Source organism: Anguilla anguilla, chromosome 1 (genome assembly GCF_013347855.1).
Source record: "Anguilla anguilla isolate fAngAng1 chromosome 1, fAngAng1.pri, whole genome shotgun sequence".
NCBI lineage: Eukaryota > Metazoa > Chordata > Actinopteri > Anguilliformes > Anguillidae > Anguilla > Anguilla anguilla.
The window spans coordinates 57,189,347-57,204,333 of NC_049201.1; the positions used below are offsets into that span (position 1 = coordinate 57,189,347).

The 14,987-nt window shown below is 37.7% G+C and overlaps 1 pseudogene; it reads right to left on the reverse strand.

The window, feature by feature from the left end:
* Positions 1–14,698, reverse strand: part of LOC118228991 — a 33,535-nt pseudogene extending 18,837 nt beyond the window's left edge.
* Between the last annotated feature and the right edge of the window lie 289 nt (positions 14,699–14,987).

Below are 14,987 nucleotides of genomic sequence, written 5' to 3' on the forward strand. Positions count from 1 at the left end.
ACAGTTTTTAAAAATAGCTTTAAGGACTACATTTCTTATTTTCATTACATTCAAATTTCGACATTTAGCAGGCACCCTTATCCAGAGTGACTTACACTACAGAAAAGCATATATGGTATCAATCTGATACCAAATCATCTGTGTCACAACCAACAGCAGAAGTTAATACATGAATCAACAATAAGTTAAGGACCAATTAGATGCAAAAGGGGGTTTACAATGTACAGTAGTACTTTTAGCAGCAAATGGGTTTGAGGGAGTAGTGTTAGATGTAGAATAGGTAGGGCAAATGGGTATGAGGGAATAGTCCACTGTTACTCTATACTAGTATACTTCACAGTTAAACAGCAAGACTGTCTTTAGCTACACTGGCTTGTATGCAAATGTGCCTGCGGTGTGGTTACTTCAGAGTCAGTTCCAGAGAAGGGGAGAAAGATGGCAAAAACATTCAGGGGAAAAAAAGACCACATTGACCTTATTAATTTTTCGCTGTTGCAGTAACCAAGACAGACCAAGATTTCCAAACAATTTTCAGCAGAAATTCCTGGGAATTTCCGCTTTCTCCCTAATAAGCAAAAAATCCCCCCTGCCACAGTCTAATGGGAAAACTATGTACTTCGCTTTGGATAAGAGCGTCTGTCAAATGCCTGTAATGTAACTAGTACACTGGAATGAAAATCAAAGCACAATTCCATGTAATTCACATTTGGGTCAGTTCTTACCACCTAGATTGCAGATAAATAGCATTAAAGTGCATTTATGCCTGCAATGAATCATTAGAACTATGTTTATTTTGAGAATGTTCTCTTTATCATCTGTAAGAAGTATAACTGTCATACAATTACACAAATGTGTATATTGAAGAGTCGATAGCAAAAAAATGTGATGTAAACCTGAATTTGAGTTCTCTGATTGCATGTGTAAGATGGTCATTCATAAATATATTCTCTCTCTCTCTCTCTCTCTCTCACTCACTCACGCACACACACACACACACACAGGGTCACTGATTGTGCCACAGATTGCTTTGCCAAAGAGACCAAAGAGAGGAACAACAAACAATTGGGCCATCTTTTCCATCGATGCCATTATGTCCCTTTTCACCCTGTTATTTAAAAAATGGGTAAAATATAATGATGATTGAGTTATTCATTAAATTAACAGACACATGAAATGATAAAAAATAATCATTCATCAGTTAACTAACCTTTTGTCCAGAAGCTCCTCTGGGTCCCTTTTGGAGACACAAAACATGAAAATGTATCTCAGAAATTAAACTGTCCAGAACAATCATGTGAAATTAAATTATATTTCCTTGTTAAAACTCATCTGTAATAAAATAATATAAAGTTTTACTTTGTGAATAGTATGAGAAAAGTCCCCACCTTCTCTCCCATGGAACCCTGGTCTCCCTAAATCAGAGGAAAAGAGTTATACATCAGTAATGGTGTTACAGTGTTAGACAGTGCCCATTATGTGTATCTAACACATTGATCATTTTCATGGTTTCAGTGACAATGTTGTCTGTCTAAGATAAAATGAGATTCTGACCTTGTGAACTACCATGTATTGTTAATTATATCCTTGATTTAACCTTTGGAACAATATAGAAATGCCAACAATTTTGCAGAAATGCTCTGAGGAGGAAATGAGCTGAACCTTCTCTCCTCTGTGCCCTGGAGGTCCTTGGTCCCCGGTGACACCCTGTGACAGGAACACATCTTGGTTAAAATGTAATAAATGAGAATCTTCACTCATGCAGTCTTTCCTGTTCAGCTACAGCATACAGAAGTAAGGAATAGAGGGAGATTCTTCCCAAAACCTGAAAATAACCCATAAATGTAATCGCTGTTCATTTCCACAATCCAATTTGATTACTTCCTTTCCATGAATGTTTCAAGCTGTGTCATGCTCACTGAACATAATATGGTGTATTCGTAACATTCCGAAACTAATAGTGATTACTGTGACATGCATTATTTTGCAAGTTATAGTTTTACTCAGATGCCATCTGTCCATCACTAATTCATTCCCTGTTTCCCCTTGAAAGATCATTCATGTGTCATGATTAAGACTCACCTTTGACCCCATGTCACCAGGTTTCCCAGCAACTCCCTGTCTTCCTGGTGTTCCCTAAAAACATCATTTTCATGACTGATTCAGAACTTGTCTTAAATCATTTATTGCTCATATATTTTTAATCATTGAATTAATGTAACTCTTGAAAGGACAATTATAAGCATTTTTGGGTTTCAGGAGCTCATCAAATGAACTCAGGGTTCCGGCATTGAGGCAGAAACTTGAATTACTGAAGACAACTAAAAAGGAAGGAAACTATTTTTTAAAAAGTGCAAACAACACTTCCACTGGGATTAAATGAGTGAGGTACACCAGAATATAAATTTTGTTGAATAGGGACAACAAAGGGACAACATCTGCAGGACACATTCACATCACACAGATGCTTTAAATCGTTAGTCCAAACAAGTTGGAATCTGAACAGACAGTGCTCATGATTATGCCCTTTGGCTTTCTGCTCTCCACTCTTGAATAAAAAATCACAGGAAGCACAACTCACACACAAGCATGCACACAGCACATGAGCACACAAACAGTCTTCCAGTGTCAGTTCCTTTCTAAGATAAATGGTTTTATGTTCTAGGGGAAATATGTTCATGGGCTCACGGAAATGATGGGACTAAACAGCAAAGTGTGACTTTTTACAAACACAGTCATCACCTCACCCTGGCCTCTATATACTCTCTAACTGAAAGTTACTTTTCTTTGTCTTTGAGTAACAAGGTAAAGGTTGAGTTCTTTTGATATATATTTGGGGTGCTCAGCACTCTCTGAAATCAAATAATTGAGGGGTTTCTTACATATTCATTTCAATGTATTATAGATCAACAGGTACATCACTGTGTACTCACAAACAGACAAACACCACTTCAATATACTACTACTATCACTATATTTACTATTATTATTATTTTGAATTCTGGTTTTTGCATGAGGAAGGAAAGTTCATCTTTTAACTGGCAATGCTAATTGGAGCTGAACATCTGTGTAGTCATAAAAATCAAATGTACAGTACATTAAATGTACATTTTAACATGCTAGATAGATCAGGTTTGCGTTAAGTATAAACCAGTCAAAGCCACACTCCAAGCATCTGTATATATTTGCGTGTTGGACTAATTTACCCTTTCCCTATAAGTGGCTATATCAAATGTTTGTTTGTAACATGCTTGAGGAAAACACTGCCTATTCAACAAGGGTGGTAAAGGTTGCATCAAGAAACTGTACAAACATCTGGATTGTAAAGATTGTTAGGTCAGACATTACACCTATATGAGCATTTTCTTTAGCTCACTGCTACAGTTTTGCTTATGTTTCCTATATTTATCTGTGAATCAATTTATCCACATGACTGGACAGGACAGGACACAGTAGTAGTGCGTGTATATAAAGTACCATTTTATAGAATTACTGGTATAAGAACTTCAGAGATAATTCAGTTATAGTTTCATGATTACTTGTAAAATTCTGTGTTATGCTGTGTTAGCTAATAGTGTAACGTTCCCCGCTCTTTCCATTCGAGACAATGCAGTTAATCTTTTAAACTGAAAATGAAAAAGAAGACCTTATGTGTTTATAGGATGAATCACACTGGGAATTCCTTTGAAGGACTCTGTCAAACAAATCTTTCAGCACCTGCATCTATTTGATTAACTATGCTCAGACATTTGTGGAGGTTGCTCCTGTTCTTTCCCAAGCACATTGTCATTTAATCTACTTCCCAGTGGTCATCCAATGGCAAACACACTGTGTTCAAAATTAAAAGGTTCACACTGTGATTTTTAACCCTGATGCCGCATGTATAAGTAGGGAGACGTGTGTTAGTGATTCTATTTGGCTGAATGTTCATTACCGTTTCCCCTCTTCGCCCGGTGGCCCGGGTGGTCCTCTAGCAGCCTGTGAATTTCAGAAGCAGGTAATAAATCTGTGTCTGAGAGCCAGAGCCAGATGTATCAGCAAATCCAAAAGCCAACGAGAAAACATGTGTCAGTGAATCTAAAAAGCAAAGGGAAAACCTGTGTTTGTGTATCAAAGAAGCAGAAGGAAAACCTGCGTTAGGCAATCAAAGAACAAGAAGGAAAACCTGTTTGTGAATCAAACCTGTGTCAACCTATGTTACTCATTCAAAAAAGCAGGGAGTAAACCTATGTTACTCATTCAAAAAAGCAGGGAGTAAACCTGTGTTACTCAATCAAAAAAGCAGGGAGTAAACCTGTGTTACTCAATCAAAAAAGCAGGGAGTAAACCTGTGTTACTCAATCAAAAAAGCAGGGAGTAAACCTGTGTTACTCTGTCAAAGAAACAGAGAGTAAACCTGTGTAACTCTGTCAAAGAAGCAGAGAGCAAACCTGTGTTACTCTGTCAAAGAAGCAGAGAGTAAACCTGTGTAACTCTGTCAAAGAAGCAGAGAGCAAACCTGTGTTACTCTGTCAAAGAAGCAGAGAGCAAACCTGTGTTACTCAATCAAAGAAGCAGAAAGTAAAGCTGTGTTACTCTGTCAAAAAAGCAGGGAGTAAACTGGTGTTATACTGTCAAGAAAGCAAGAGTAAACAAGTGTTAGTCAATCAAAAAAGTAGAGTAAAGCTGCGTCAACAGGCCAAATGTGCCAATAAATCAACATCTCTTAGACTGATTAGTAAACATACATGAGGAGATCAATGTTATTACCTTGCATTCATATGAGCAGCACTGAAAAATAATGATTAGATAGTTATACCATCTGAATTATCATGACAATTCACATCATTTAACCATCTTTCCCCTCAGTCGGTTTAAAATGATTATTACAATATTCCAATGTCTAACTTAAATGTCCATTGGGGTTAAATTGAAGAAAATCAATGCAAGATTTTCGTGAAAGGGTCTATGGTTACTACTCACCAAAGTCTCTGAATCCTTGTACTACGTGAGAAACATGGGGGAACACAAATAAGATTTTATCAGTCACTGTAGATAAAATTACAAGAGGTGCATCATTTGTTAGCAGGCATTAGTTCAGAGCAGGTGATGTGCTGATCCCCTGATTTGTAAATCATTTGAATGGGGTGATACTGGATATCAGTAATAAGATTTTGATTAATGGACCTGTGAAATTCCTTTTCCAAAATGATGCCTGGCGGACACAGATAGCTACAGTCATTGGTGCTTAAAACTGGACCCAGGGGGAATAGAAAACTGATCGCTTGAGACTTTAACTCACAATGGTGGAGAGAATGGTTTTGATGGTCCCTCTGACAATTGACGGGTTGTCACTTGTTGCTGACAGGTTGTATCTGTACTGAACATCTGTTGTGATGGTACCCAGTCTGTTGTCCTGAACTCACAAAAAGATGCCACAACACTGATTGTTACTGAACGCTGAGATATCAGACATCCTGAGGTATTTTGGAACAAGTGGGAAGCTAAAGGTCTTCACAGAATGTCCAGATGAAATAGCCTTATGTGTCTCATGTAATAAGTGTTAAAATTGGCAGTGATCACACAAACTTAAACAAAAGTGGTGAACATCTCTGGTAAACTGCAACAAAGGCAACATCATTTGAATGTTGCCTCTGCTCACTGCAGTTCGCGACAGCTCATAATGCGTGTCATAAAAGGTGCATCAGTCATTTCCATTAATGCCAGTGCAATGACTGGCAATGACATTAAATCTATCTGAAATGCAACAGTTAGTGAATTAGTGAAATCATATGAATTGAACCTGATGAATTAACTATTGAGAAAGAAACATCCAAGTGGTAGTGAACATGAAATCCCTGTGTACCAGATGGTCAGGCGTGATGGCGACGCCAAAGATTTGTATGTCCATTCCTCTGGCTTCAGTCACGACGTGGTTGATCCCGCCACAGGGCTCCTTGTAGCCATCAAATGGGTGGCCATCAGTCACAACAACCATGTATTTATTTCCATAGAAAGGAGAGGTCCTGTAAGAAGGTATCAGAACCCAGATTTAATGCAGTTATGGGTTTACAAAAGGGGCGACATAGCTCAGGAGGTAAGAGCGGTTGTCTGGCAGTCGGAGGGTTGCCGGTTCGATCCCCGCTCTGGGTGTGTTGAAGTGTCCCTGAGCTAGACACCTAACCCCTAACTGCTCTGGTGAATGAGAGGCCTCAATTGTAAAGTGCTTTGGATAAAAGCGCTATATAAATGCAGTCCATTTACCATTTACAAATCCATCAGATTATCGAAAACATGTTACTTTCAAATGAATGATGGTCAATCCATGTAACACCCCACACTAAAACTCCACTCACTTAAGTCAGTAAAATGTGGTTTTATGTTGAAAAAATAAACCCCAAACCCCAAATGATTTATATTCATTACCATTATTAATGAATTAATGAATTCAAGAATGTATAAAGCATATATTTATATACTGAGACAACACATATCCTGCATTGTTCACCATTCCTTCATTATTCAATTACTATATATTACTTACAGTTCCAACTCCAAGTAAATATTCAGTTTTTTCTTTCATGAGAAAGGCTTTACCACAATTTTACTATGGATGAACAAAGCTGGATCCATCCATCATCTTAAGACATGTTTAAGAACAACATTAGCTCCAATCTTGACAGTTGATTCCAGCACTATTTTACATAGTGTTCAAATAAGACAACCACATAAGAGAAGCAGAGATAATGTATTTCTTCTAAATATAAATAAATAATAATAAATGATTGAAATAAAATAGAGACTGCTGGTTGGCCACATCATGCTCCGTCTCTACTATTCACCAGGTGTTTCCATCCAGACTGGTTGAGGAGCTGAATCCGTCCTCATGGTTTCATGCCACTAAATACCTAACCCAAGGGAATGTATGTCGTTTCTCTTGTGCACCATGCATCTTGCAGCAAACTCAACAAACATATACCAACACTGGCAGACACACATGCATTCTGTCTTGACAACCACGGAGGTCAAAACACATTTGGAAAGATTGAAGATATCTACTTTTACAAAACTGATGTTGTATGATGTTTTACAAATAATTGAAGGTTACTTTGCCAAAGAAAAAAATTTGTGATAGCTTATTTGAGGCAGCTGAAGAATAATAAAACTGAGTTTGTCAAAACTGGTATGTCATAAAAGTAACACCTCAGTTAAATCTGTCCTTAAATCTGAGATTAAGTATAATTTATAGTTCTGTAAAACTGTATGTTGTTGAAAACATTATGTTGCATTATGAATGGAAACATACAGAAATATTTAGGCAATTTGTGCCTTGTTATTAACTGCACAAAACTTGAGTCAAGTTTTAAAATTATACAATTTCGTTCCTATTGCTAATACTTGAAAGTCAATAGGTGTGCCTGTCTTCTAATGATTCATCATCAAAATAATTTATTGTGTGTAGTACATTTCTTCTTTTGCCAGATCTCCATGTGATTTACAAAAAGAGGCAACATTGCCTCAAGCACGACTAATTTGTAGAACCCTCACCTGATGTATCTCAATATTAAAAAATGAAACACATTGGGCCTCATTCACAAAACTATTTTTAAATTACTCTTACTTTTGTTCTTAAAAATGTTCAAAAGAAAAACCAATATAGGATCAATGCACATGCAGACCTTTGTTTTTGTGCATATCTCAGGTGTATGAGATGATGAACGCTGGCTATTTGTAAATTTCATGCACAATCCTGTTCATGTGATTATCATGAGGACACCTCCATTACAAATACAGATAAGAAAAAAATTATGAATGCCAAAATGTTCTTGAAAACATTCTTACACGCAGTTTATGAACAAATGTGATCGTACACAGTTGGTGAATGAGGCCAATTTATTGCAAATCAGTTCTGGTAAAAAGATAAATTAAATATTTTAGAAAAATTAGAATATTTCAGGAAACAAAATGAGATGCCATTCATACTCATAAAATGTCTTATAGCATTGCCTACTATGCTCTAATCAATTATTGAAGGAACATTATCTGAACAGCTGAAATTCAAATTTAATTATATGGTTGTATTCTATGATATATAACACTATACATGTGGCACTCTAGATTGTAACATAAAATTACTAGCACATGTTCAATAAATGAGAATCCAGTAATGAGACTGGTCTGGCATTGTTAGACTCAGTGGCCTAAGGGGGATACATTTGAAGATAAATGGTATGGCTGTAAAAAAAAAAAAAAAGAAAATTGGCTCCAAACCACAAGAATCTTCATGTTTTTCTTGTCGATTACTGCTAGGAGGGTGGGGATGGATTGTTCCAGATGCATAGAGAAGAAAGCATTTGTCAATTTAACACTTTCATGTTACAGGAGGAGTCCACTGGAATAGCAGGGATGGCATTTAAAGAGGGGGAGATAAGCTTTCTTTTCCAGCTTCTGTTGTGGAATAATTCAGGAATGATATCACCAGAGCCCTCTGGAAGATGTGGAATGCTCTGTGTGACTGATGAGGGCAATTAAGTTGTGTACACTCAGAGGCTGCTTGCCTGCACAGGCACAGTAAAACAGCCAAGTTCTGTTTTAATACGGCTTGACGGTGAGACATGCTAATATCCATACAGAGAAGTGCTTTTTCCCCCAACAGGACCACATAAGAGAACTGTATTTACAACTCAATAACAAACTTAAGGTTCAAACTTTCTTTCTTTGAGAGCCTAAGACAAGCTCATATGCAAACTAATTAGTGTCTTTTCATGAACAATTTACCACATTCACATCTCATCAAAGAAAATAAATTCCAAAATTATGTATTTTTTTTGGCTGGATCTTGTTCTAACTGACAATGTTTTGTATGACCTGTGTAACAGTGTGGAACACAGACTCTTCTGACACACCCTAGTAGTTGCGTATGTCACGGTTCCTGCTGTTCGCCATCAGATGGCTCCCTAGTGTTTCTGTGTCCTGTGTTATTCCTTGTGATGGCTTCATTGATTCAATGGTTTTCCTAGTTCACCTGGTCTAGTTAGTCTTGTGATCACACCCTTGTGTTTCAGTCTATAGTCCCTGTGTTTCCCAGTTTACTTGTTTGGTCTTAGCTTTTGGTTGTGTTTGCCTTGCCTGCCTCTCTTTGTACAAACCTTTTAAGTTACTCATGTTCCTGCCTCTCATTGTATCAGTCTCTCATGTTCCTGCCTTGTTACCAGTGTTTATGCCCTGTGTTAGTTTATTTTCTAGTGTGTTACGTTTAGTCTTCTTGTATTTGTATGCCTCCCAGTTTATTGTTTTCCCATGTGATTTCCCATTAAATTTATTTTTGTTTACTTAACGCCTGCCTCCGAAGTCTGACTCTGCGTTTGGGTCCACCAGTTCACTGAGACAGCAAGACCAAGCCAGAACATGAACCCAACTGAGAAAATCCAGTTTCGAATTGCAATTACCACCCAGGGTTTGGCAATTGACTGTCATGAACAACAAATACGGACTGTAACTGAAAACCTGCAGACCCTTGCTGTCTTAGTGAAAAACCTGTATTCATATTCATATTCATTGTTTCATTTCAAATCCAATGTACTGAAATACAGAGCCAACACAATAAAAATGGTATCACTGTCCACATACTTATAAACTGCATTGTAGATTCGTCAAAACATGATATAACCGCAATATGTTAATTACATTTCAGTTGTCATGTTATATTAGCAAAAATTAGGAGAAAGTAAAAAACTTAATTTTCTGTCCCAAAACAATCAATTCTTTAATTGTTTCAATAAAGTCCTTCGAGTCACAATAAGCAGGCAAGGTACTGTATTTCATATGGATAAAGCAATTACTGTTGCAACATAATGGGGAGGAGCAGCCAGTTCAAGCAAATCTCCAAGGTATTCTGGGTGTATGGTGACATAAGACCAAGCAATTCTATAAATGTGACAGACTGTTTGCTTTCCATATATACATGAAATTTATACTGTTCATCAAGATGTTTCATTTAAACTCAGAGAATCAGGTAAACATTTAGAAACTTAGTAGCATGATATGTTTAATAGGTTTGCCTGTCTTCTAATGATTCATTGTCAAAAGAATTTATTGTGTGTAGTACATTTCTTCTTTTGCCAGATCTCCATGTGATATATTTAAATGAAGCTCATGCACCCGCGAATGTATTGTGCCATGTATTCATTTGTCAGCTTTGAGCTGTGTGTTGTGAAATTTAGAAAATTACACAAACTATTGACTTGTCTTTCAGATGTTTGGGTTGTTTGGGTGGAACACTAAAGGCATACAATGCATTCTTTCCTTGCTTCACTCTGGTGTTTACAATTAAAAACATCTTTGTTCTCAACCCTGCCTATTCCCTCAAGATGACAAAGCTCATGTGCCAGCAAAGCAACATGATATTTGCTTCGGCTAGCTATTTTTCAGATTATTGGAATCACATCTCTTTCAAAAATATTAACCAGAGAACTGTGTAAGAACTATGGCATGAGCCCAACTGAAAAGACACCACTGTAGTAGTCAATCCTTGCATGTTGACCTTCTTCCCCTTCTTTTTCTATTGGCTAGATACAGCCTACAAAGAAAAAAGGACCAGGAACATCCCAATAACTTTTTATTTTTCTGTACTACATTTGTGCCTTCCAACCAGATCCCATACTTTCCCAACTGAATTTTGATATCCTAAGGCCAATACTTGGAGACATTTCCTGTGGTTAGTTATGATTGGTTGAGAGACAGTCCATATGTCCACCATTCAGTGTGCATGTGTGATTTGTGTGGGTGTACATTTGACTATGTGACTATGCAAAAATAACTTTTAGGTGACACCTCCTGCAGTGTGATTCAGCACCATGAAAGGAATCAGATGTCCTAATGGTTCAAGGCCTCTGATTCACCAGCAAGTTAGAAGTTCAAAGACAGGTCAAAGTGGTAGTCCTTCCAAATTAACAGCTATATGTATATCTACAGCGACAAAGCCGCAGACGTGAGTTGCAATCGCATATTTATCATTAAAATTGGTGATGCTGAGGGAAATGTCCCTGTTCAGCTTTAATTATAAATAGCATTTCCCTCGTTGATTATTCAGCTATAAAATAATGATTAATTGATTATTAACTATTCATGTGCTTTGTGTATTACACTTCAGCCACATTTACTCTGTCTATTTTACTATGTTGATGAAATGTGTTTATAACAATGTCTGGTGTGATGAATGGCCATGCTTACCTGGCCTGAGAAAGCAAATAATACGCAATGTGAAGAGCCAGATTATCACCTAGAACAAAAGATCTCAATTACCTTGCCTGCCATAAAAACACTTTTTCATCTTTAAAGTAGGCTGGGGAATAAGGAAGATCAAGAGATCAAAAGGGACCCAAGACGACTCCTTGACCCCGAGAGACTTCAAACATTTAATCATCTAGACAAGCATGAAGGAGCAAGATTCTTGTTTTTGAAATGAATGATGAAACCTACGATACAGAAGTATCCTGGAGAGTTTGTCTTAATGGCATAGTGTTGAGCATTGACATTCCATGTGCTATGCTCAACACTCACAATGTGTATTGAGCATAGTGTTTAGCATGGCAGTCCCTGTGCTATGCCCAACACTTACAATGTGCTATTGAGCATAGTGTTGGACATTGACATTCCCTATGCTATATGCAACACTAACAATGTGCTGTTGAGCATAGTGTTGGGCATATACATTCCCTGGGCTATGCTCAACACCAACAATATGTTATAGAGCATAGTGTTGAGCATAGACAGTCCCAGTGCTATGCCCAACACTTACAATGTGCTATTGATCATAGTGTTGGACATAGACATTCTCTATGCTATATGCAACACTAACAATGTGGTATTGAGCATAGTGTTGGACATACAGTGGGTTTACATGATGTTTGAAAAAGTCAATTTATTGTATTAGTCCGGCTAAAATTGGACTTTTAAAAATCATGTAAACATCGTAGTCTGACTGAAATCGTACAAAGTCGAATTTTTCAAAGTCGGACTAACATACCTAGATAATGTGGTTTGGGTCGATTTACTACATCATGTATACGCTTCAATCGGACTACAATTGGCCTAGGCGTTCTGCGCATGTTCCGTAATTTACATAGCAACTTTACGCTCACAGTGGCCAAGCGGAATCGATAACGTTTCAAAAAATATATAATTTAAAAGATTTAATTCAATCTTCTACTGGGACTTTTGCCGTTTATTGAGGGTGTGGCTGAAAACTTTGGTGCCGCTGACTATAATCAAATGTTTTTCACATTTACTGTTCGATTGAGCCAAGTAGCCTGCCATTCAAAGTACATTTTTATGGGTTAGTGCTGTCCGATTGTACTTCACATTCACCTTGTACGGCGATCAATAAAGGCTAACAGCACAGTACCACTTAATTATTGTCACTTCTATCACAATGAACTAAAAAAAGGAGACAAACATCCTTTTCTGTGAGAAATGCATTGTCGAGCTCACGTGCATACACTGCTGGCAACATTCTAAAGCTCCGTTTTGCCCTCCCTAGTGGCATGGCGAAAAAAACACATTTCTGGACGGACAAGGAGACCAACTTCATGCCATCGCAACTAAAGGAGTTAAATATCCTAAAATACATGGATGAGAGAAAAACGCGGAATGACGAACTATTCAAAAAAGTTGTGACAAAATTGGAGGAAGCAGGATTTATAAGAAGCTTTAGTCAGACTCACCTCGGTCATTAATTAGATTCTTTCCGAGTCATGTATATTGGGACAACGACAATAATCCAATTAAATCTAATCTTTGGCCAAATCGAGCTATTAGTATAGCTTGATTTCAACTGTTCATGTAAAAGTACTGATATACATTCCCAGTGTTATGCTCAACACTCACATTGTGCTACAAGCATAGCAAAGAATGCATTGCACACAAGTAGGTTCTAGTTTAGCCTGACAAAATGCCCACTTATTGCTTTCCTCAAGAGAATGCCACACTACATTAGAATCATGTTTTGAAATGTGCATTGCACTTGATAGTTGTGTCTCTTCTGAGATTGCAAACATAAATTATATCACATGTTAAAGCAAACTAACTTTTTCATTTACACATAAAAGATAGTAAAAGCAGTCAATAAAGTGATGGCACACGTTTCGGATGTTCCTTAGTCATAGACAGACATCAGATGTCATGTAAAAAAGCAGGGTCTCAGTTCTATTTCTCAACGGCTAAGGACACTTTGTTTAATAGGTGCCATAATATATGACCAAAACAGAGCTTTGGGCCAGTGCCTAATTACAAAACTGGAACCATTTATAGCAAAGGAAGTAGTTTTTTTTATCAGAAACACACCTAGTATTGAAGAGATTCGTTTCAAAAGCCCTGTATGATGTCAGCTTCTGTCATTGCTTTTCCAACTATCAAGACCAGAAGGGCAAGGGTGTATTTACAAACCTGTTGTTGATCTGGTCCACAAAATCCAGAGCAAACTTTTAAATCTTTTCCACCAAAGATCCATATGGCTTGGCTCTGAGGGCCGCACTCTCTGAGGTATCCAAAACGATGTAGACATCCACAGGGCAGTCTGGGGGAGGAGAGCAAAATGGCCGGTCATGTAATTGTTCAGTAAACAATAGGGGGCATCCTTGGAGTTCTACTAGTTCTCCTTGGAGCAGAGACACTGTCCCAAGAGCAAAGGCTGTTTTCAGGCTGTCATCATATCCTTAGAAACTAGCCTACAGTATTATCTCTAAGCATCCACAAGTTTTCTCTGGAGATGCATTTGTTATTAATGCCGAATGTATAGAACCAGCAGATACAGGGAGCATCATAATGTTTGGCACAAAGACATATTTTTTTCTTGATTTGGCTGTGTACTCCACAATTTTAGATTTGTAATCAAATAATGTAAAGTGCAGATTCTCAGCTTCTATTAAAGGGTATTGTTTATGCATTATGGTTTCACCACGTAGAAACTACAGCACTTTTGATACATGGTGCACCCCACTTCAGGGCACCATAATATTTGACAATTGTTTTCTGATTAGTCAGGTGTGTTCAATTGCTTCTTAATGCAGGTTTAAGAGAGCTTTCAGTATCTAATCTTGATTCTAGGCTATCGATTGCCTTTGCAGTCTGTTATTGGTGTTTGTCAACATGAGGACCAGAGTTGTGCCAATGAAATTCACGAAACCTATTATCAGGCTGAGGCATAAGAAAAAAAAAACAGTCAGATACATAGGCCAAACCAAACCTATGGCTTGTTTGGAATAAGTCAACTTTATTATCTCACAATGATGAAATTTATTAGCCTCCAACACACAATACACAATGAATTTAAAAACATTAACAAGAACAAAAACAACATCACCATACAAGTGAGGAAGTACATTAAAACATGGGAAATAAAAAGTTTTACTGGCCTATAATTACTTCCGCTCTGCGGAGAGCTCATAGTACAGATGGATCCCGGCTGAGATAAAGGAGTCTGCATAGCGATTTGTCCTTATCCTGTGCTGCAGAAGCTGCCTACTATAATAATTAAGAACAAAGGGAGCACTGGTGAGCTCAGAAAGCCCTAACAGGTTAAGGAAGCCCTCTACAGTGGATGACTGAAGAATGCTCAGCATATTGAAGAAAAAAAACCCTTACACCTGTCCAACAGATCATAAAATCTCTTCAGGAGGCACACGTGGAGGTGGCAGTCACTCCCGTCTGCAGAAGACTTCATGATCAGACTGACAGAGGCTACACTGCAAGATGGCCAGGTTACAGTTTTCCAAGAATGATCGAAAAGAGCCTGCAGCCTGCAACATTAACTGGTGACGAGGTTCTAACCTTGTATGTGTAAGCTGCAAAGAAAACAATAGTCGCAGGGGCTTTTAAATAGTGAAGGCAACCAGGCAAGAAACACTTTTAAAAGAACATTGCATGCAGAAGACAGGCTAACAGGGCAGCACTATTTGGACAGATCACCGTGTTTGCAGAAAGTAATGAACAGTGGGCTACTTACATTGATA